This window comes from Ovis aries, chromosome 4 (assembly GCF_016772045.2).
Source record: "Ovis aries strain OAR_USU_Benz2616 breed Rambouillet chromosome 4, ARS-UI_Ramb_v3.0, whole genome shotgun sequence".
Taxonomy (NCBI): Eukaryota; Metazoa; Chordata; class Mammalia; order Artiodactyla; family Bovidae; genus Ovis; species Ovis aries.
In genome coordinates, this window is record NC_056057.1 from 37565546 (window position 1) to 37590345 (window position 24800).

Here is a 24800-nt window from a genome sequence, read left to right on the forward strand (position 1 = left end):
CAAGAAAAAGAAAGGCAAAAAAGTAAAATGGCTGTTTGGGGAGGCCTAACATATAACTGTAAAAGAAGAAAAGCAAAAAGCAAAGGAGAAAAGGAAAGATATAAGCATCTGAATGCAGAGTTCCAAAGAATAGCAAGTAGAGATAAGAGGCCTTTCTCAGTGATCAGTGCCAATAAATATAGGAAAACAATAGAATGGGAAAGACTAGAGATCTCTTCAAGAAAATTAGAGATACTAAGGGGACATTTCATGCAAAGATGGACACAATAAATCACAGAAAAGGAAGGGACCTAACAGAAGCAGAAGATATTAAGAAGAAGTGGCAAGAATACACAGAAGAATTGTACAAAAAAAGATCTTCATGACCCAGATAATCATGATGGTGTGATCACTCACTTAGAGCCAGACATCCTGGAATGTGAAGTCAAGTGAACCTTAGGAAGCATCACTAGGAGCAAAGCTAGTGGAGGTGATGGAATTCCAGTTGAGCTATTTCAAATCCTAAAGGATGATGCTGTGAAAGTGTTGCACTCAATATGCCAGCAAATGTGGAAAACTCAGCAGTGGCCACAGGACTGTAAAAGGTCAGTTTTCATTCAAATCCCAAAGATAGGCAATGCCAAAGATTGCTCAAACAACCACACAATTGCACTCATCTCACACACTAGCAAAGTCACGCTCAAAATTCTCCAAGCCAGGCTTCAGCAATACGTGAACCATGAATTTCCAGCTGTTCAAACTGGCTTTACAAAAGGCAGAGGAACCAGAATTCAAATTGCCAACATCCATTGAATCATCAAAAGAGCAAGAGACTTCCAGAAAAATATCTGCTTCTACTTTATTGACTATACCAAATCTTTTTACTGTATGTATCACCACACATTGTGGAAAATTCTGAAAGAGATGGGAATACCAGACCACCTGACCTGCCTCTTGAGAAATCTGTATGCAGATCAGAAAGCAGCTGTTAGGACTGGGCATGGAAAATGGACTGGTTCAAAATCGGGAAAGAGTACCTCAAGGCTGTATATTGTCACCCTGCTTATTTAACTTATATGCAGAGTACATCATGAGAAATGATGGGCTAGATGAAGCAAAAGTTGGAATCAAGATTGTTGGGAAATATATCAGTAACCTCAGATATGCAGATGACACCACCCTTATGGCAGAAAGTGAAGAAGAAGTAAAGTGAAGTCGCTCAGTTGTGTACTGACTCTTTGCGACTCCATGGACTGTAGCCTACCAGGCTCCTCAGTCCATGCAATTTTCCAGGCAAGAATACTGGAGTGGGTTGTCATTTCCTTCTCCAGGGGATCTTCCCAACCCAGAGATTGAACCCGGGTTTCCTGTAATGCAGGCAGACGCTTTACCATCTGAGCCACCAGGGAAGCTGATGAAGAACTAAAGAGCCTCTTAATGAAAGTGAAAGAGGAGAGTGAAAAAGTTGGCTTAAAGCTCAATATTTAGAAAACTAAGGTCATGGCATCTGGTCCCGTTACTTCATGGCAAATAGATGGGGAAACAATGGAAACAGTGGCAGACTTTATTTTGGGCGGCTCCTAAATCACTGCAAATGGTGACTGCAGCCATGAAATTAAAAGACTCTTGCTCCTTGGAAGAAAAGTTATGACCAACCGAGACAGCATATTAAAAAGCAGAGACATTACTTTGCCAACAAAGGTCCATCTAGTCAAGGCTATGGTTTTTCCAGTAGTCATGTATGGATGCGAGAATTGAACTATAAAGAAAGCTGAGCACTGACGAATTGATGCTTTTGAACTGTAGTGTTGGAGAAGACTCTTGAGAGTCTCTTGGACTGCAAGGAGTTCGAACCAGTCCATCCTAAAGAAAATCAGTCCTGAATATTCATTGGAAGGACTGATGCTGAAGTTGAAACTGCAATACTCTGGCCACCTGATGGGAAGAACTGACTGATTTGAAAAGACCCTGATGCTGGAAAAGATTGAAGGCAGGGGGACAAGGGGATGACAGAGGATGAGATGGTTAGATGGTGTCACCGACTCAATGGACGTGAGTTTGAATAAACTCCGGGAGTTGGTGATGGACAGGGAGGCCTGGCATGCTGCAGTCCATGGGGTCACAAAGAGTCAGAGATGTCTGAGCATCTGAACTTAACTGAAATCAGAGTTAAATGATTAAGAGTTTATAGTTCTTCCTTAGTCATTTATTTAATCACAGTGTATGGCACATAAATACTCAAAAAAGTTGATGAATGCCTTCTGTATTAATATAGAACATCTCTTTGGGCCTTCAGAATGGTGTAGTATGATAGATATATACCATATTGAGTTTAAACATGTTCCTGTTCCCAAGTTGACTTGACTCAAAAATCCTAGATATCTGAGAATCTAATTTACTTTTATAAACATATTTATAAGCAACAGTTAGAACTAGACATGGAACAACAGACTGGTTCCAAATAGGAAAAGGAGTACGTCAAGGCTGTATATTGTCCCCCTGCTTATTTAACTGATATGCAGAGTACATCATGAGAAACGCTGAGCTGGAAGAAGCACAAGCTGGAATCAAGATTTCTGGGAGAAATATCAATAACCTCAGATATGCAGATGACACCAGCCTTATGGCAGAAAGTGAAGAGGAGCTAAAAAGCCTCTTGATGAAAGTGAAAGAGGAGAGTGAAAAAGTCGGCCTAAAGCTCAACATTCAGAAAATGAAGATCATGGCATCTGGTCCCATCACTTCATGGGAAATAGATGGTGAAACAGTGGAAACAGTGTCAGACTTTATTTTTGGGGGACTCCAAAATCACTGCAGATGGTGACTGCAGCCATGAAATTAAAAAACACTTACTCCTTGGAAGAAAAGTTATGACCAACCTAGATAGTATATTCAAAAGCAGGGACATTACTTTGCCAACTAAGGTCCATCTAGTCAAGGCTATGGTTTTTCCTGTGGTCATGTATGGATGTGAGAGTTGGACTGTGAAGAAGACTGAGTGCTGAAGAATTAATGCTTTTGAACTGTGGTGTTGGAGAAGACTCTTGAGAGTCCCTTGGACTGCAAGGAGACCCAACCAGTCCATTCTGAAGGAGATCAGCCCTGGGATTTCCTTGGAAGGAATGATGCTGAAGCTGAAGCTCCAGTACTTTGGCCACCTCATGAGAAGAGTTGACTCATTGGAAAAGACTCTTGATGCTGGGAGGGATTGGGGGCAGGAGGAGAAGGGGAAGACCGAGGATGAGATGGCTGGATGGCATCACTGTCTCAATGGACGTGAGTCTGAGTGAACTCCGGGAGATGGTGATGGATAGGGAGGCCTGGCGTGCTGCGATTCATGGGGTTGCAAAGAGTCGGACACGACTGAGCGACTGAACTGAACTGAACTGAAGTAAATGAAGTTGCTTAGTCATGTCTGACTCTTTGTGATCCCATGGACTGTACCCTACCAGTTTTCTCCATCGATGGAATTTTCCAAGCAAGAGTACTGGAGTGGGTTGCCATTTCCTTCTCCAGGGCATCTTCTGAACCCAGGGATCGAACCCAGGTCTCCCACATTGCAGGCAGACGCTTTACTGTATGAGCCACCAGGGAGATTTTTATAAGCATAGGTGATTAAAAATAAGAAAGGGGGATATGTTCTGCTTTTTAAAGTACTTTTCCCCCCATAGGAGAACGTAACAAGATGTGAAGTACATGAAATAATTTTAGAATATCATCTCAAACATCCTTACATTTAAGCATCTCATTCACAAGTGTTAAATCTACTTTAAGACCTGAATTGTCAAAGATCACATAAATTGGGTAGCTGCCAAATTTCCACTTCAGTTTATGCTGTATAGACAGAACATGTATCCAAATGACCTGCATGAATCAGCATTCAGCTGTCTCACAGTCTATTTCAGCCATTGCCCATTCCCAATTAAGTAAGGAAGAATACTCATTAGAGTGAAAGTTGGAGTATATTTTGGTTATAACATTGGTGCAAATCTTTTTCTAATCCTTCCTTCTCCTATATACAAAAGAGAAGGTTTGGTCTTGGAATTCATAGAAGTACAACATAACATTTTAAAGTTGTTTATAGTTATCATTTTTAAAAGCAAATTCTCAAAATTTAGTTCTAAACTCTAAGTAGTTAAGATTGTTCTTTTAAATTATATACAAATATACTGATAAGAAGCCTCAGACCAAGTTGTAAAGAAAAATGCTCACCATGCAAGTTCAGAGATTATATCTTAAAAAAAAAAAAAAAACCTGTCCTCCTGTGGGGAAACTGTCCTCAAGTGGGGAACTGATTTTCTGTTGCTATCATTAACTCAGATTGCCTAACTGAACTCAACATTTAGCGTATGACACCATCTCTTATACCTTTAAGTCTCTAAAGAGGTTATAAGAATCTGTTATTTCAAATATACTTGTTCAGTAAGATGTAAAATATTAAATGAAATGGTTATTTTAAGATACATTTTGTACTCTCCTTTGAAAGGATTGCATTCAAAGTAATTATTGTAGCCAATGTTTATATAAAATTATATTTATTTTATCTTGAACTTCCTGTTGAAATTTTTAAATATCTTCAGGAAAAGATATTTGTCCCAACCTACCATATACATTTAAGAAATTAAGAATAAAAGTTGTTATGTTTCTAGCATACTCTTACTTTAAAAATATCTTTTGTTTTATAATCAAATTTAATTCTCTTTCAAAAGGAATTAATATAGTATCATACTGTCCACTAAATCTGTAGTGAATATTCAGTGTGGTAAAATGAAAAGTGTTATCAACATATGACTATGATGCCAGCTAAATTGTTAATTTTTGAGAAAGTCTTGTTAAGCGTATTGTAATAGTTTCAAAGATCATGTGCTATTTGTTAATATGATTAAAATCACTTTTTATTTGGTTTATACATATAATTACTCAGTATTGAATCCATTACTGGGATTGTATAAAATTAATTTGAGCATACTCTGACAATGGTAAAAGATTTAAAGTAAGAGTTCATTGTTTATATGGTGAATATATATTGTCTGAGTTTTGATCTTGCCACCAGATGGCAGGAAAAATCAGAGTCAAATAATTCTTTTACAGTGTGAGTAAATGATTTTTTTTTCATTGTGGGTGTTTTCTATTATTGATGTTTTGTACAAAACCTAAGACATCTTAAGTTCAATGTGAATAAATATGATACCTGTTAATTACCAGTAAAAAGCTTTCTGTTTTTTCAATGCAATCATGCTATAAAAATTTTTTAGTATAATCATGCTATCATTGATACGATGAGTTTAAAAATTATAATTAATATTATTATTTTAGAAACATTCAGTTTGCTATAATAGCTGAAGCTGTCAGGCCCTAGAATCCCCAAAGTAAAACAACTGGTTCTTAGTTACTTTATGCATACATCTTTACTTTAAAGAATGATATGACAATGAAGCTTATAATTAATGAATACTCAACAAACAGATGAAGATAAAGAGAGCTAAACTCTCACCTGAAAGTTAGTATCTTTCAAGTCAAGGCCAAACAGAAACTTATCTATGGCTGATATATGTCTGACTATTTCACAGAGTAAACACTTTCAAGTCTTACTGTAATGGCACTTGACATCTTCTGTAAATAAAACCTGACTTAATTATAACACAGAAGAAAGGCAGAAAGAGTATGTTTTCCCCAAACTGCAATAAGTCTCCACAGTTCCCTTTATGCTTTTTACAAGTATGCTTTTTTGGCTTTTATTTTTTCAGAAAAAGTTCAAGATCCTCTTCACCTTAAATATATGTGGACAGAATTGAGGTAAACTTGGAAAGAATTAAGTCAAATAACTGGTGCACATGTGTTGTGGATACATTTTTAATTGCTCTAATGATCATAACAATTGCTTCCCTTTTGTTATGGTGATTTTCTTTATCTTGCCTTACAGTGTTACTATAATATCAAGAAGGACAAGTATTATCTTCTCCCTCATATTCTTTTTTCTATATAATTTTGTTTAATTATTTATTTTTGGCTGTACTGGGTCTTTGCTGCTGCACGGGCTTTCTCTAGTTGTGGAGAGCGGGAGCTACTCTCTAGTTGCAGTGCCCAGGCCTCTCACTGCAGTGGCTTGTCTTGGTGCAGAGCACAGGCTCTAGGGCGTGCAGGCTTCAGTAGCGGCAGCACACAGGCTCAGTAGTTGCGGCTCCCAGGCTCTCGACCACAGGCTCAATGGTTGTGCCCCATGGGCTGAGTTGCTCTGCGGCACATGGGATCTCCCTGGATCAGGTATCGAACCCGTGTTTCCTGCAGAGGCAGGTGGATTCTTTACCACTGAGTCATCAGGGCAGCCCTCCCCTCTTCTAAAAGAAAAATTGTGGCTGGAATTGAGTCCTCTAATCAGGTCAAGTTTAATCATTCCTTTCTTTGGCGTACTAGCAAATCCATTATTACACTTTTTTTTTTCTTTGCAAAGAAAGGCAAACAGCTATTCTTGATAAATTCTAGATTATTCCTTACTGTGATAATCTTAACAGTGGAAGACTATTTAATACAGAGAGTGTGGCCTTTAGGGAAAGATGAATGTTTCTTTCAGGTGGCTCCATTGTATGCCATTTCCTGACCTTGCACAGAAGATTGTAGTGTTGCACTGTGAGGGTTAGAATGAGGTCCACCAGTCATTCAAACTGAAACAGTCTCACCAACCCTAATATCCTCTGAAACCAGATCTAGAGGCTCTCTTTCTTCCAGGCTTCTCACTGTTTAATTTGTATAACAGCAGGTATTCAGTCTGTATAAAGGGACATTTTTTTATTTTCTCCCCAGATTTGTTTGTCTTTTATAAAGATAAGGCAAAAACTGGGGAGTTTTGGAGAAGGTTAACATAAAGATTTTAATCTGTCACTCATAAAACGATCTGCTACAAATCTATAAGGATGTTACCGTGCAAACTTCCAAAATTAACAAGAGATTGTTAAGAGATTGAAGTGATTTCAACAGTTTATATAGATTTACTTCTGAAAGAAAAGACCCCTGTTTACTTGTACAAATGGTCACAGAGAGTGACATGTGACCTAGTACACCTAGTTCAGGCAGGTTGCAAATGAAAAAGAAAAATGACAGCTGTGTCAGTGACAGATGAACTTTGCATCCATCATGCTGCTGTAGGGAAAACAGGTAGGTGAATTGCTGTTGTCTACCAGTCTTTCATCAGCAGCACTCCATGAAGCAGTGCCAGGGGCAAAATGCATAGTTGCCCTGTGAGTGTCCTCCTATGATCTTTGGCTTTTAAAGACTTTTTAAACTAGTTCTTGATAAATAGTTACCTAGCATTATTTATGTTTCATGCTGAGGGTCAATTATTGCATTGACCAAAGGGTTCTTTGGGTTTTTTCCATACAATGTCATATGGAAAAACCTGAACAAACTTTTTGGCCAACGTAACAAAAAGGAAGCACTAGGTTTAGAGAAAAGTAACGGGATAGAGATTATCATGAAATTTACCTAGGCCAGGAGAACACCACATTAATATTATTAAGTATGCCACCACAAACTACCTTTATGAATGCTTCTGGGAATAACACATAAATACTTTCAGAGGGCCACAACATATTCACAAGGTGTATGACACTTATCTGGATTGTAGACATCATCAACTCTCAAACAACAGAATTCATTTCTCTGTAACGATTCTCATGAATTTCTCTTTCATTGTTTTACAAAATAAGTATTATGACAGATCACTAACACAGAGTAACACAACCTAGTGAATTTGTGTTAGACAATTTTTTCAGTTACTGTCTATTTCTTAAAATCTGGCCTTAAAATAACAATCATATGTTGACTTAGTAAATCCTTGTTCCGTTTTGCCAAACATTGAACTTGTAAGCTTTACAAAGGGAAGGAACCTAAGTGTGGCCCTAATAGGAATCTCTTGATTCAGACTCCAGCCAGACATTAAAAGAAAAAAAAAAAAAGGTTAAAAATAGGTTTAAAACTGTAAAGATAAAAGAGGGAAATTTTAGATACTTTGCAAATGTCAAGTTAAACAAATTCTACTAAATTTACTTAGAAATTAGGAATATTAGGAAGAAGAACAGAAATTACAAGTTTCTCTCATGTAACTGCTGTAACTGCTTCTTTATTTTAGAAAAATATAATGGTACTGAACACAGTTGTAGTGCTGGTTGTTTAGTCACTAAGTTCTGTCCAACTCTTGTTGCCCCCATGGACTGTAGTCTACCGGGCTCCTCTGTCTATGCGATTGCCCAGACAAGAATACTGGAGTAAGTTGCCATTTCCTTCTCCAAGGATCTTCCCAACCCAGGGACTGAACCCATGTCTCCTGCATTGCAGGCAGATTCATTACCACTGAGTCACCAGGGAAGCCCACTGAATATAGTTACGTAAACCAAAAAGGAGGGGAAACCCCCAAGATTTCCAACTTCTTAATATTGCCTAACTTGGAAGAGGTTAGAGGGACAGCGCACATTAAAACTGTATACTTGTTTCTATTTCCAATGAGCTATTTATTGAAATATGAACTCAGCATACAACTGGATCATCAATGATTTTCAAACATGAATTTTGCCAAGGCAAATGTGCTCAGATGAATTTGCTTTAAATTTTCAAACCATGTCATTTTTAAAGCAGTACTGAAATTCAGGGACTGTGGAGACTTAAACAGAAGATCTTAGCTACTTCTGCATTAAATAATTATATATAAACACATTTTTATCAATTTTATAATGTATATACTCTATAAAAATCACTACGACAATTGAAAAGTAGTCTGAATCTCAGTTTAATGATTTAGTTTCATCTATTCAATAATAATTTATGGCTCTAAACATCTGTAGTCAATTTAAGAGTTAATTGTGATAGCTGGGCATATTTGTTCCAGAATGATTCAGAATTGATGACAGGGGCTTTTCTTCATGACTTTGATTATCCATGGACCTGATTTTAAATATCACCCGAAAGATATATTTGGCTTTGAGAGGAAATCAAAATAGTTTCTGCATTGGTCTAGGAGAAATGTTATTTGTGTTGTACATATTTTTAACCCAGTAATTTTGTCTCTGATAATTTAAGTGTATACTCTAATCAATTAGCAAAAATATATGTCCGAGGGTATTCATGTTTAAGGGGCTTCCCTGATGGTTCAATGGTAAAGAATCTACCTGCCAATGCAGGAAATGGAATGCAGGTTCCATCCCTGGGTCAGGAAGATCCTCTGGAGAAGGAAACGGCAACTCACTCCAGTACTCCTGCCTGGAAAATCCCATGAATAAAAGAGCCCAACAGGGTACAGTCACAAAAGAGTCAGACATGACTTTGCAACTGAACAACATTCATGTTTAAAACAGATTTTCCATCTACTCCATCCCTGAACCCACTCAGCTTAACAGGAGTAGAGAAGGCTGCATTCATGCTGACTGGTCTCTCTTTAACTTTTTTTAAAATTTTTTATTGAAATATAGTTGATTTGCAGTGTTGCATTAGTTTCAGATGTACAGCAAACTGAATCTGTTTTACATATACATATACCCACTCATTTCATTTTTTTAAAATCTTTTCCCCATATAGTTCATTATAGAGTGTAGTTACAGTATGCTGTGCTGTGCTTTATGGTAGATTCTTGTCAATTATCTATTTTATATATTGTAGTATGTATATATCAGTTCCAATCTCCCAATTAATCCCTCTTTCCCTTATCCCCTAGTAATATAAGTAACATCCTCATTCTACTTCTATTTTGTAAATAAGTTCATTTGAACTCTTTTCCTTAGATTCCACATCTAAGTGACATCATGTGATATTTGTCTTTCAGTGTTTGACTTCACTCAGTATGACAACCTCTAGGTCCATCCATGTTGCTGCAAACAGCATTAGTTTGTTCTTTTTTGTGGTTGAATATTATTCCACTATATACGTGTAACCACATCTTTATTCCTCCGTTGATGGACATTGAGATTGCTTCCACATTAGTCATGTTGAACACTTTTTCATGTGCTTTTAGGCCATCTGTATGTCTTCTTTAAAGAGATGCTTATTTAGATCTTCTGTCCATTTTGACTAGGTCTTTTTTGGGGGACATAGAGCTGCATAAGATGATTATATATTTTGGAGATTAATCCCTTTTCAATGGCTTCATTTGCAAATATTTTTTCCATTCTTTGGGTTTTCTTTTCATTTTGTCTATGATTTCCTTTCTGTGCCAAAGCTTTAAGCTTAATTAGATCTCACTTGTTTATTTTTGTTTTTATTTCCATTACTCTAGGAGGTGTATCATGAAATATCTTGCTACTATTTATGGCAAACAGTATTCTACATATGTTTTCCTGTGTTTTATAGTGTCTGGCTTTATATTTAGGTCTTTAATCTGTTTTGAGTTTATTTTTGTGTATGATATTAATGAATTGTCTAATTTCATTCTTTTACATGTATCTGTCCAGTTTTCCCAGTGCTGCTTATTGAAGAGGCTGTCTTTCCTCCATTGTATATTCTTGCCTGCTTTGTCATAAATTGGGTAACTATAGTCATATGAGTCTCTCTCTAGGCTTTCTATCCTATTCCATTGATTTATATTTCTTTTTTGTGTGCCAGTACCATACTGTTTTGATTACTGTAGCTTTGTGGTATAATCTGAAGTCAGGTAACCTGAGCCTTCCAGCTTTTCTTCTTTCTCAAGATTGCTTTGCCCATATGGGGTCTTTTTACAATTTGTATGGAAAAGCAAATTTTTTTGTTCTAATTCTATGAAAAGTGCCATTGGTAATTTGATAGAGATTCATTGAATCTATAGATTGCTTCAGGTAGTATAGTCATTTTGACAATATTGATTCTTCCAATTCAAGAATATGGTATGCCGCTCCACCTGTTTGTGCCACTTTTTATTTCTTTCATCAGTATCTTCTAGTTTTCTGAGTACAGGTCTTTTGCCTCATTCAGTTCAGTCACTCAGTCATGTCCGACTCTTTGCGAACCCGTGAACTGCAGCATGCCAGGTCTCTCTCTCCACCACCAACTCCCGGAGTTAACCAAAACTCATGTCCCTTTGAGTCGGTAATGACATCCGGCCATCTCATCCTCTGTCGTCCCCTTCTCCTCCTGCCCCCAATCCCTTCCAGCATCAGAGTATTTTCCAATGAGTCAACGCTTCACGTGAGGCGGCCAAAGTACTGGAGTTTCAGCTTTAGCATCATTCCTTCCAAGGAAATCCCGGGGCTGATCTCCTTCAGAATGGACTGGTTGGATCTCCTTGCAGTCCAAGGGACTCCCAAGAGTCTTCTCCAACACCACAATTCAAAAGTATCAATTCTTCAGCACTCAGCCTTCTTCACAGTCCAGCTCTCGCATCCATACATGACCACAGGAAAACCATAGCCTTTACTAGACGGACCTTAGTCGGCAAAGTAATGTCTCTGCTTTTGAATATGCTATCTAGGTTGGTCATAACTTTTCTTCCAAAGAGTAAGCATCTTTTAATTTCATGGCTGCAATCACCACATGCAGTGATTTTGGAGCCCCAAAATGAAGTCTGACACTGTTTCCACTGTTTTCCCATCTTTATATATATATATGTATATGTAAATATACATATGTATATTGGATAAGACTATTTTGTCAGATGTTTGTAAATATTTTCCTTCCAGTGTGTAGCTTGCTTAGTCCTTAGTTTTAAGTGGTGTATTTTGGATGAACAGAAATTTCTAATTTTGATCAAGTGCAGGTAATTAATTTTTTATGATTCATTTATTTTTTATTTTATCTAAAAATATTTGTGTCTCAGATTTGCAAATATCTTCCTCTATTTTCTAGCTTTTACATTTACTTGTATCTTATATCTCATATTATTTATTTTGTATATTCTGAGGTAAGGGTCATGGTTCATTTTTTCAATGTAAACTTTACCTGTTTTAACACAGAATATTAAATAGACTTTGATTTTAGCACTGAACTCTGCTGATGCCTTAGTGGACATTTGAACATACACTGTTCCTTAGCTAGAACTCTTTTCTCTCACAGATATGCATTTGTGTGTGTGTATAACCTTCCACCCTCACCACACTGCACTGATGAACACAACTTTACATAAGCCTTTTAATCAGATTGTCTAGGTAATTCAAAGTGTTCTTCTCTCTTAGAGTCTCATTTTGTTTCTTTTATTTTTGTATAAATGCCTATTTCTTCAAAAAAAGCTTGATAAGATTTTGATTTGGAGAACAGAGAAGCCTGACATGTTGCAGTCCATGGAGTCCCAAAGAGTTTGGTATGACTGAGTGACTGAACAACAACAGTTAATCTGTAGGTCAGTTTGATGAGATTGGATATTTTAACAATACTGAATTTCAGTTCATTTAGATCTCCTTTAATTTTTTTTTTTCCAGCAATCCTCGGTAGTTTTCAGTGAAGAGGATTTGACAGCTTTAACTGCTAAATATTATTATGATTAATGTTGTGGTAATTTTAAAAATTTATTTTAAAATTAGTTGTTGCTAGTATGTAGAGTTTAGTTGATTTTTATATATTGAATTTGAATCCTGCCACTTATGCTAAGTTTATATGGTGGTCTAGTTGTCCTCTTTTAAAGCTTTTATAAAGCTTTCTAGCTACACAATCCCATTTCCTGCAAATAAAAATGGTATTACTTGTTTTTTTCCATTTTTTACTGTTATTAATACTATTTTTTATTTGGCTTAAAATTTCAATGTAATGTTGTTGGTGAATGGTTGATGATGATAATGATCATGATCATGATGAATGTATTTGGAAAGGGTGGACATCTTTTTATTGTTCCTAATCACAGAGCATAAATATTCAATACTTCACTGGTATTTTGATGCTGATTATAGGATTTTCACAAGTGGTCTCTATAATATTAATAAACATTGCTTCTCACCATAATTTGAGAGTTTTGATCAATGAGAATATTGCATTTTATCAAAAGCTTTTTAAGTCTGTATAGATATGATCATAAAATTTTCTTCTATTATTATACTAATAGGTGAATTGCATTGATTGATTTTTGAATGTTGTACAGTTTTGCATAATAGTTTGTTGGATTGCATATACCATTTTACATGTTTTTACCTTAGATTTGTTAATGCCTTTCTTGGGTGTTTTCTATGTTCATGATATCAGTCTATAGGCAATATTTTTCTTTCTGTCCCTGTCAGGTTTTAATATCGGGCATGTTGACCTCATAAAATAAATTTGATTGTGGTCTTTTCCTATTTTATGAAAGAGTTTCTATAGATAGATATCATTTCTTCCTTGGTTTGAATATACTCACTGGTGTATCCATCTGGGCCTGGAGTTTTCTTTGTGTGAAGGCTTTTATAATGAAGTCAATTACTTTAGTTGAATTGTGCTATTCAACTTTCTTCTTTTGTCAGTTTTGGTAGATTATGCTTTACACAAATTCACCTATTTCATCTAAGTTGCAAATGTGTTAGTATAACCCTCCTCACTAAATCTTCTTACAATCCCCCCTTTTTAAATGTGTGATCCATAGCGATGTCTCTTCTTTTAGTCCTGTTGTTTATTAATTTGTGACTTTTCCTGATCAGTCTAGCTGAGAAGTTTAACAACTTTAGTAACTATTCATTAATTTATTAATTGTATTAACTTTAGACTTCTTGATTTGTCAGATTTTGCTTCACTGAACTTTTTCCTCTTCTTTCTTCTACTTACTTTGGATGTAATTTACTCTTCTTTCTATAGCCTTCTATGATGACAGCTTAGGTAAGTTGATTTCACCTAAGAAAGTGATTTCATACCTTTCTTCTTATTTATAAAGTTCATTCAAAGTCCTGCTTGAGCTCTATTTCACACATCTTGGTATATTGTCTTGATTCCCTGATTGAGGAATTTGGGGAATGCTTGGCTGGGCACTTCTGGATGAGATCTTTTGTGCAGTTAGAAGGTAGCAGAAGCTAGGGTAGTGAAGTGCTAAAGCTGACCCTCTCCCTCTTCTCTCTCTCTGCAGTCTTAGAGTCTCTTCATGTGGTTTCCCCACCATAGTTTAGAATAGCTCATAGTGTGATGACGTTAAGAGATGCATTCTGTTTATGTAATGGCTCAGAACACCAAAGGCAAGTGTCCTAAGAATGCCAGGTGGAAGCTATACCACTTAGCCTTAATAACCTCACCTTGGATATCACATAGTGTTACTTCAGCTATAGTTACAAGCCTCCTGAAATTCAACAAATGGGAGACTAGACTTCACTTTTGATGACAGAAACAGTCATATTTCTGGAAGGAAAAAAGTCATATTTTAGGAAGAGAATGCCAGGTGAGATGTTGTAGCAGGGTTTGGAAAATACAACCTGTTACATCAACATTTTCACGTCTGTTCCAATGTTAGCTTCCTTATACCCTTACTAAGTACATGGTTCAGTTCAGTTCAGTCGCTCAGTCGTGTCTGACTCTCTGTGACCCCATGAATCGCAGCACACCAGGCCTACCTGTCCATCACCAACTCCCAGAGTTCACTCAGATTCACGCCCATCGAGTCAGTGATGCCATCCAGCCATCCCATCCTCTGTCGTCCCCTTCTCCTCCTGCCCCCAATCCCTCCCAGCATCAGAGTCTTTTCCAATGAGTCAACTCTTCGCATGAGGTGGCCAAAGTACTGAAGTTTCAGCTTTGGCATCATTCCTTCCAAAGAAATCCCAGGGCTGATCTCCTTCAGAATGGACTGGTTGGATCTCCTTGCAGTCCAAGGGACTCTCAAGAGTCTTCTCCAACACCACAGTTCAAAAGCATCAATTCTTTGGTGCTCAGCCTTCTTCATTGTCCAACTCTCACATCCGTACATGACCACAGGAAAAACCATAGCCTTGACTAGACGGACCTTAGTCAGCAAAGTAATGTCTCTGCTTTTGAATATGCTATCTAGGTTGATCATAACTTTTTTTCCAAGGAGTAAGTGTCTTTTAATTTTGGTGCTCCTAAATATTTGTATATATAAGTACATTTTTTTATTTTGTGTCATATATTACAGATTTCCTAATTTGTGTTTTCTACTTGCAATTTTTCAACTTTTAAATATTCACATGCGTTGCCATCTCAACCCTCTTTGTATTGACAGATTTAATTCCTTTTACACTTTGTAACAGTTGGTAATTCCACAAGCAAGCTTTATATAGTCTTAATCTAAATCTTCTTTGTAGATGGCTAACCTTTGGCAATCACTGTTTGAAAAGTTTCATCAGAAATATCTATTTTCATGGCTCTGTTTTAATACAGACATAATCCAAAAATTTTCATCTTTGTTGTATTTGTTGTCAAAATAAAGTAATTAAGACCACTGGCTTAGGTATGCTCAAGAGAAACACTAAATAAAACCAGCACAGCAGTCAGAAATCTAAATTAACAAAAGAGTTTTGCTTCTTGAAATACAATCTTAAGTTAAGAGAGGCATGAAAATAAGACAAATTTCATCTGTTTCCACATGAATTTTCCCTTGTCCAAAACCTTTCCTGTTTTGTGTGTATGTGTGTGTGTGTGTGTGTGCGTGCATGCACTTCCTGTATCCTCTTCACTGATGTGTCGTATTCTTGGTTTTAGAAGGAAAGAGGGGAATGGAAAAGGAGAATTTATGTATGTATTATACCATCTGTAATTTCTGACCATCTAAGGACAAACAGGAAGAAGAAAAGCCATTTGTAATTTCCCTTGAAGTCTTTAAATCACAACTAAGATACAGGTAGTTTTAATGTTCATTATTCCAAGTCCATCCTAGAGTCAGCAGGCAAGTTATTAAATGTAGAAGTTGTTTAAGTTTTTGATGCTAAGTATTTAGTTTCCTCATCCTTATTAAAAATAAGCATTTTTCTTATCATTGTCTTTCTGAAGCTTTTTAATAGGGACCTATGGAAGGAAAATTACCACTGACAAGAGGGACCTGAACAAGTGTGTTCCCATCCTGTCTTCCTAGTTTTCACCTTATCATTGAAGTCTTTCGACTTGGTTACCAGAGCACCATCCTGTTTGTGTCCTTCTGATACAACAGTCTCTGGAGAAAACCCCCTTTCCTTTAGTTTCCTTTAGTTTAGTTTCCTCAATTTGCACAATTGAGATATACTGATACTTACAAAGTGTTGCTTTATTGCATATTTAAAAAGCATAAATGATAGTAAGGGAGAAACTTCAAAGACTATGTTACAATCTGAATTAAAAATAAATAAATGAACTTTGGGGGCTTCCCTGGTGGTTCAGTGTAAAGAATAATCCTGCCAATGCAGGAGACACAGATTTGATATCTGATCCAGAAATATCACACATGCCAAGGAGCAACTAAGCCCATAGACCAAAACTATTGAGCCTGTGCCCTAGAGGGGCATGCCTGTGGAGCCCATGTGCCGCCACTACTGAAGCCCATGTACACTACAGCCTGTGCTCCACACCAGGAAAAGCCACCACAATGACAAGGCCCCAGTCACCACAGCTAGAGAAGAGTCTGTGAAGCGATGAAGACCTAGCACAGCCAAAAGTAAAATAAATAAAATGATTTAAAAAATAAACTTTTATCTAAGTTAAATTTTAACCAAATTTAACACTATAAAGCTTACAGGCCTTCAAGGACCATGAAACCCCAAGGTATAGGTCATTACCTTGATGACAATCTTTGGTTTCTCAGACTTTTGACTGTTTCTGATGGGTACCATCTTATTAAACAGAGACAATAAAGAGTTTCCTTGAAGGCCCAGATGCCAGGATGTGATGGTTGGATAGCACCACTGACTCAGTGGACTTGAGTTTTGCAAACCTCAGGAGATAGTGAAGGACAGGGAAGCCTGGCATGCTGTGGTCTATGGGGTCACAAGGAGTTCGACCTGACTTAATGAATGAACAACAACAACCATCTTATTACTTGCTCTACAGAAGCAGTATTCAGGAATATGTTCTTTGTCCTTAGTCAGACTTGGTAAAATGTACTTGTTACTCAGTTTTTAGTGTGAAAGGCATGCTTTCCCATGGTATGCTGGCAATCTTAATGACACACATAATGAAATAGCCCATATTTCAAGCTGGCCCCAAAATTCTGTCTAGGGAAAATTTATTTGACCCATTACTGTTCCATGGACCAATGAAATTTTAACTATATGGTAGCCATATTTACCATGGCTGACCTACTATAATTATAGGCTTCATCTTCTATAGATTCCGTTGTGTCAGAAACACATTAGTCTGATGCCTTAAAGTTGTTGGAAACACTAATTGCCTTGGTCAGCCTAACATACAATGCATATTATTCTGACTATTTTTATCTTGTTTCATACCACACACATATTATCCCAGAGTCATCTCTAACATACTGCTCTTTTGAGTGCAGTATTTGTATCCACTTTCATTTTGGTCATCCTATTTTATGTCCACAACAGAGAGATGGCCAATACATATTTGTTGACTTCTGTAAGAGTAGCACTTAACCTCCTTTCGATTAACAAAGCAGCCTCCATAGTCTGTGGTTTCTAGAAGTCCCTGAAAATTTGAAGTATTTACATAGATTGCTTGGTTCCCAAAGAAGATTTTCTTCCATTATTCATCTGTTAAAAGTCAACTTTCATTATATATATATATTTTAATCATCTGAGTTTAGTAGGGAAGCTGTTAATGCCACATTGGCCTGTGGAAATACCAATACTGGACTGGTATATAATTACAGAAATTAATTTGAAAAGTAACATCTTGAGATTTACTGATTATGCCAAATATTTCGGTTGATTAACACATTATACTCTTTTAATGTTCTATTTGTTTTATTCTGTCAATCTGACTACTGCTTATTTTAAGATACTTTATTGTTGGCATTTTCTGTTTAAAAATTTTGACTATCTGACATACTCTGTTTTCATGTATCGTAATACAATATCCAGTTTAAAAAATTATTTTCAACTTTTTTAAGCAACACTCCTCATTTATTAAAAGAAAATTGAGCTAGAAATAGAGAATTAATGCTATAAGAGCATCAGTTAATTCTGAAGTTAAATTTATAAATTAAAATAATTGAATATGCTCTACTAAAAGAAAAGTAAAAATTATATCCAATCCTACAAACATATTGGATAAAACTATCTTAATAACAATACGAATGTAAATAGGCTATGTTTAAGCTAGACTTTTAATTGGAAAGAAAGATGCCAAGAAGAATGGCCAAAGTATGGAGTTACTTTGAATACTAGAGATAAAAGCTAACTATTAGCACAAATATCACAAAATCTCACCTTCCATTTCTATTTCAGTTCATCTTATTTTTGTTGGAGCTGGTCTTCCAGGGAAAATTAGCCACTGAATCTTGCTTTTTTGGCTTACCATATAATATTCTTCATTTGACCCCTTTGGGAATCATCTTAACCTTCCAGAGAGTCTCTTGTAAAAGTCCTTGTGATATTTCATTCTGAAGAATAATTAATAAAAGTATATCAAGCTGAGAAGCAGTTTTATATGACAGTCCCTGGGATTCTGCTTTGTCTATGTTCCTGTCCTGGAATTGAATTATTGGAACTTAATATAAATGCAGTTTAAAACAATTTGGGTAAGCTGAATCACTTTTGGACAAACAGTATCAGTTTCAGAAAAAGTAATTTATTCTTTGTGTCCACATACAATTTCATATTTAGCTCCTCAGAGAAATGAAATAAGTAGATGAAGAAAACTGTGGCTTAAATTCAGTCACAATAAATTGTAAATGTATTAATATTTTCCCAATTTGCATAAGAGAAGCATTCAGAAATAATTTACCTTCTGATTAACTAAAACGAGTATTTTGTCACGTGGCTCTGTGTTAAGACATTCATTGGCTTCCATTGTTATTAAGCTATATCCAGACTTACTTACATGACATCTAGGGATCTGGCTTCTGTTTCCTGTCTACTAAAATCTGCCACTAATATAGAGTATGTTTTTCTTATCTATTATTAGCACTCTCCTTCATCACTGACAGCACCTGCTGATGGCATTTTTTTTTTTTTTTGGTGTAATTAATCCATAGTCTTCCTTTTCCTACTTAGAAACTTCTATTCATTGTTTAATATACAATTACAACTACACATTGTCTTGTATAATCTGCTGACTCTAAAAGAGGCAGTCACTTTCTCCTGTGTTGCTCTCTGCATGTAGTTCAGTAAGTTTACTTAAAATGTATTTTGAATATATGCATGCTAGGTTGTTTTAGTCGTGTTCTAATCTCTGTGACCCCATGGACTGTAGCCTGCCACATTCCTCTGTCCATAAGATTCTTCAGGCAAGAATACTGGAGTGGATTGCCATGCCCTTCTCCAGGGGATCTTCCAACCCAGGGATCTTATCGGGGTCTCATGCCTCCTATATTTGCAGGCAAGTTCATTTCCACTAGTGCCACTTGGAAAGCCTAAGTATTTGCTTATGTATATTGCTCTGCTACTCATCTGTAAGTGCTTTGAAGGCAGGATACACATGAATCTTTGTAATGTAAATATCAATGAATGCTTGTTAAATTAATAGAATTTACCACCTTCCCTTCTGCTAATAATTCCTGAAGTTGACCTCATGTATTGCTCTGTACTGCTTAGATTAAATTTGAAGAAAAATAGTAAACCCAATCTTACCAAATATAGGTACCATTGCTATTCAAATGGATTTTTAGCTTCTTGTAAATTTGTTGGAATACATTCCGTATTTTCTATGTACAAGACTAAGTAAATGGTAACAAAATACTTTCATTGAATTCAACTCAAATTCAGTGAATTCTGATTGTCAAATGAGTGTAAGCTTTCTGAAAAATAGTTAGATTCCAAGCTTGGCAAAATATGCTATTGGTTCAGAAAAGAAAAACTTTAAAAGGTGAATAAACTCCTAAGACTTAGTGAACATTAAATAGCACATAAAACATTATCTGATGAATTAGCTGTCAGGGAATCATAATTATGGAAACTAAATTTCCCCTCAGGTGCTCATGGGCAGAAAAGGCAAGCTTAAGTGCACTTAGTTTTCTTCTACACATAAAATTTAAATACAATTTCAAAAAAAATGTTTCCCAATATCATCTAATTAGGGCTGGCTGCCCATTGTAAGATATATGACAGCCAGATTTTTAGGAGAAATTAATTCTCTAAATAGCTGTATCAAAGTAGCTATGAATGCTAAATTCCATCATATCATCTGACTCTTTGGAAACTGATATTGAAGTGCGAAGCTAAATATGTAGGCCTTTAGAACTTTCACCTCCATAAGTATCTTGAAAATATTATACAGTGTGCCAAAATGAAATGTTGATTTAAACACACAGTAAAACACACGCACACACAGACACACACACACAGAGTCTATGTGCATGTATGAAAAATATGGAAAGTTTTGAGACAAATGATCTGTACCTTCAACCAGAGTGATCCACCAATACCAAGCCCTTCTTATCAATCTATTTCCCAAGTATACATCCTATAACCCTTTTTGTTTAGTAAATCACCAAATAAGAAATCTGATTGCTATTTTATATACAAAAAATTAGAATTACAAATTTCCACACTGATCTGATTAAATAATAATCCATTTAATTTGAAAAGGACATGCATAATCATTTTTATATACTTATGATAATAATTAGAATTGTAATAATTTTAATCGTTGTCCATTATATAAATGATTTACCTATTCTTATTCTTTAACAACAATTTTTACATAGAAAAAGTTACTATCTGTTCTTTACCATTATAGGAATATCATGGTACCTATGCAAAATGTCTCACTGCTTGGAAAGTATTATAATTACCTATATTGTTTGGAAAATCTATATGTATAATTTTGTTGCTGTTCAGTTGCTAAGTCATGTCTGACTCTTTCTACTCCAATAGACTACAGCACAACAGGCTCCGCTGCCCTCCACTATCTCCTAAAGTTTGCCCAAAGTCATGTGCGTTGAGTTGATGACGCCACCAAGCAATCTCATCCTCTGTCACCCTCATCTCCTTATGCATTTGGTCTTTGATAGAATCAGGGTATTTTCCAATGAGTAGACTGTTGGGCATCAGGTGGCTAAAGTACTGGAGTTTCAGCTTCAACATTAGTCCTTCCAATGAACACCCAGGACTGATCTCCCTTAGGATGGACTGGTTGGATCTCCTTGCAGTCCAAGGGACTCTCAAGAGTCTTCTCCAACACCACAGTTCAAAAGCATCAATTCTTTGGCACTCAGTTTTCTTTATAATCCAGCTCTCCCATCCATACATGACTACTGGAAAAACCATAGACTTGATAGACGGACCTTAGTCGGCAAAGTAATATCTCTGCTTTTGAATATGCTGTCTAGGTTGGTCATAACTTTTCTTCCAAGGAGTAAGTGTCTTTTAATTTCATGGCTGCAGTCACCATCTGCAGTGATTTTGGAGCCTAGAAAAATAAAGTCAGCCACTGTTTCCACTGTTTACCCGTCTATTGGCCATGAAGTGATGGGACCAGATGCCATGATCTTAGTTTTCTGAATGTTGAGCTTTAAGCCAACTTTTTCACTCTCCTCTTTCACTTTCATCAAGAGGCTCTTTAGTTCTTCACTTTCTGCCATAAGGGTGGTGTCATCTGCATATCTGAGCGTATTGATATTTATCCCTGCAATCTTGGTTCCAGCTTGTGCTTCCTCCAGCCCAGTGTTTATCATGATGTACTCTGCATATAAGTTAAATAAGCAGGGTGACAATATACAGCCTTGACACACTCCTATTCCTATTTGGAACCAGTCTGTTGTTCCATGTCCAGTTCTAACTGTTGCTTCCTGACCTACATACAGGTTTCTCAAGAGGCAGGTCAGGTGGTCTGGTATTCCCATCTCTTGAAGAATTTTCCACAGTTTATTGTGATCCACACAGTCAAAGGCTTTGGCATAGTCAATAAAGCAGAAATAGATGTTTTTCTGCAACTCTCTTTCTTTTTTGATGATCCAGTGTAACAGGCAAATTTGTCGTTGCAGTACAAATTAAAGCAGGTCAGAGGCTTACAGAGTTTTACTAAGAGAACACACTCGTCACAGCAAACACCCTCTGCCAACAACACAAGCGAAGACTCTACATATGGACATCACCAGATGGTCAATACCAAAATCAGATTGGAAAGGTGGAGAAACTATACAGTCAGCAAAAACAAGACCACGAAATATCTGTAGCCAGATCATGAACTCCTTATTGCCAAATTCAGGCTTGAATTGAAGAAACTATGAAAAACCACTAGAATGTTCAGGTGTGACCTAAATCAAATCCCTTACGATTATACAAGGGAAATGACAAATAGATTCAAGGGATTAGATCTAATAGACAAAGTGCCTGAAGAACTATGGACAGATGTTCATGACATTGAAAGGAGGCAGGGATCAAGATCATCCCCAAGAAAAATAAATGCAAAAATGCAAAATGATTGCCCAAGGAGGCCTTATAAATAGCTGAGAAAAGAAAATACAAAAAAGGAAAGGAGAAAATGAAAGATATACCCATATGCATGCAGAGTTCCAAAGAAAGCAAGGAGAGATGAGAAAGCCTTCCTCAGTGATCAATGCAGAGAAATAGAGGAAGCAATAGAAGGGGAAAGACTAGAGATCTCTTTAAGAAAATTAGAGATACCAAGGGAACATGTTATGCAAAGATGGGCACAATAAAGGACTGAAATAGTATGGGTCTAACAGAAGCAGAAGATATTAAGAAGAGGTGGCAAGAATACACAGACGAACTATACAAAAGAGATCTTCTTGGCCCAGATAACCACGATGATATGTCACCTAGAAGAGACAGCCTGGAATGCAAAGTCAAGTGGGTCTTAGGAAGCATCACTATGAACAAAGCTAGTGGAGGTGATGGAATTCCAGTTGAGCTATTTCAAATCCTAAAAGATGATGTTGTGAAAGTGCTGCACTCAATATGCTAGCAAATTTGGAAACCTTAGTAGTGGCCACAGGACTGGAAAAGGTCAGTTTTCATTCCAATCCCAAAGAAAGGCAATGCCAAATAATGTTCAAATTACCACACGGTTGTACTCATCTCAATGCTAGCAAAGTAATGCTCAAAATTCTTCAAGCCAAGCCTTCAACAGTATGTGAACCATGAACTTCCAGATGTTCAACTGGATTTGGAAATGCAGAGGAACCAAGATCAAATTGCCAACATCCGTTGGATCATCGAACAAGCAAGAGAGTTCCACAAAAATCATCTACTTCTACTTTATTTACTGTGCCAAAGCCTTTGACTGTGTGAAACAACAAACTTTGGAAAATTCTGAAAGAGATGGGAATACCAGACCACCTGACCTGAGAAACCTATATGCAGGTCAAGAAGCAACATTTAGAACTGGACATGGAACAGACTGTTCCAAATTAGGAAAGGAGTACATCAAGGCTGTATATTGTCACCTTGCTTATTTAATTTATATCTAGGTACATCATGAGAAACGCTAGACTGGATGAAGCACAAACTGAAATCAAGGTTGCCAGGAGAAATATCAGTAACCTCAGATATGCAGATGACACCACCTTTATGGCAGAAAGCAAAGAACTAAAGAGCCTCTTGATGAAAGTGAAAGAGGAGAATGAAAAAGTTGGCTTAAATCTCAACATTCAGAAAACTAAGATCATAGCATCTGGTCCCATCACTTCATCGCAAATAGATGGGGAAACAATGGAAACAGTGACAGACTTTATTTTTCTGAGCTCCAAAATCACTGCTGATTGTGACTGCAGCCATGAAATTAAAAGATGCTTGTTCTTGTAAGAAAAGTTATGACCAACCTAGACAGCATATTAAAAAGCAAAGACGTTATTTTGCCAACCAATGTCCATCTAGTCAAGGCTATGGATTTTCCAGTAGTCATGTATGGATGTGAGAGTTGGACTGTAAAGAAAGGTGATCGCTGAAGAATTGATGCTTTTGTATTGTGGTGTTGGAGAAGATTCTTGAGAGTCCCTTGGACTGCAAGGAGATCCAACCAGTCCATCCTAAAGAAAATCAGTCTCTGAATATTCATTGGAAGGACTGATGCTGAAGTTGAAACTGCAGTACTTTGGCCACTTGATATAAAGAACTGACTCATTTGAAAAGACCCTGATGCTGGGAAGGCAGGAGGAGAAGGGGACAACAGATGGTTGGATGGCATCACTGACTAAATGGACATGAGTTTGAGTAAGGTATGGGATTTGGTGATGGACAGGGAAGCCTACCGTGCTACAGTCCATGGAATCATAAAGAGTTGGACACAACGGAGTGACTGAGCTGAAGTGAACTAATTACGTCCTCATCAAGAGGCTCTTTAGTTCCTCTTCAGTTTTTACCATTAGAGTGGTATCATATGCATATCTGAGGTTGCTGATATTTCTCCCAGCAATCTTGATTCCAGTTTTTGTTTCATCTTGGCATTTCACATGATGTATTCTGCTTATTAGTTAAATAAGCAGGGTAACAAGGAGGTTTGACATACTCCTTTCCCAATTTTGAACCAGTCAGTTTTTCCATGTAAAATTCTAACTGCTGCTTCCTGACCTGCATACAGGTTTCGCAGGAGACAGGTACGGTGGTCTGGTACTCCCATTTCTTAAGCATTTTCCACAGTTTGTTGTGATCTACACAGTCAAAGATTTTAGCATACTTCATGAAGCAGAAGTAGATGTTTTTCCAGAATTCTCTTGCTCTCTCCATGATCCAACAGATGTTGGCAATTTGATCTCTGTTTCCTCTGCCTTTTCTAAACCCAGGTTGTACAACTGGAAGTTCTGGACTCACATACTGCTAAAGCCAAGTGTGAAGGATTTTGAGCATAATCTTGCTAGAATGTGAAATGAGCATATTGTTCAGTATAAGCATTCTTTTTCATTGCCCCTCTTTGGG

The 24800-nt window shown here is 36.7% G+C and overlaps 1 protein-coding gene across 2 annotated transcripts in view; it reads left to right on the plus strand.

Moving 5' to 3' along the window:
- SEMA3A (semaphorin 3A) overlaps positions 1 to 24800 on the plus strand; it is a 548751-nt gene that overhangs the window by 42196 nt on the left and 481755 nt on the right. Inside the window, exon 2 of one of the 2 annotated variants that reach the window (XM_060414987.1) lies at positions 5727 to 5775. The exons of the other annotated variant lie outside the window; for it this stretch is intronic. The gene's annotated coding sequence lies outside the window, so the exon portion shown is untranslated. The remainder of the gene's footprint in view (positions 1 to 5726; positions 5776 to 24800) is intronic. 2 annotated transcript variants of the gene reach the window in all.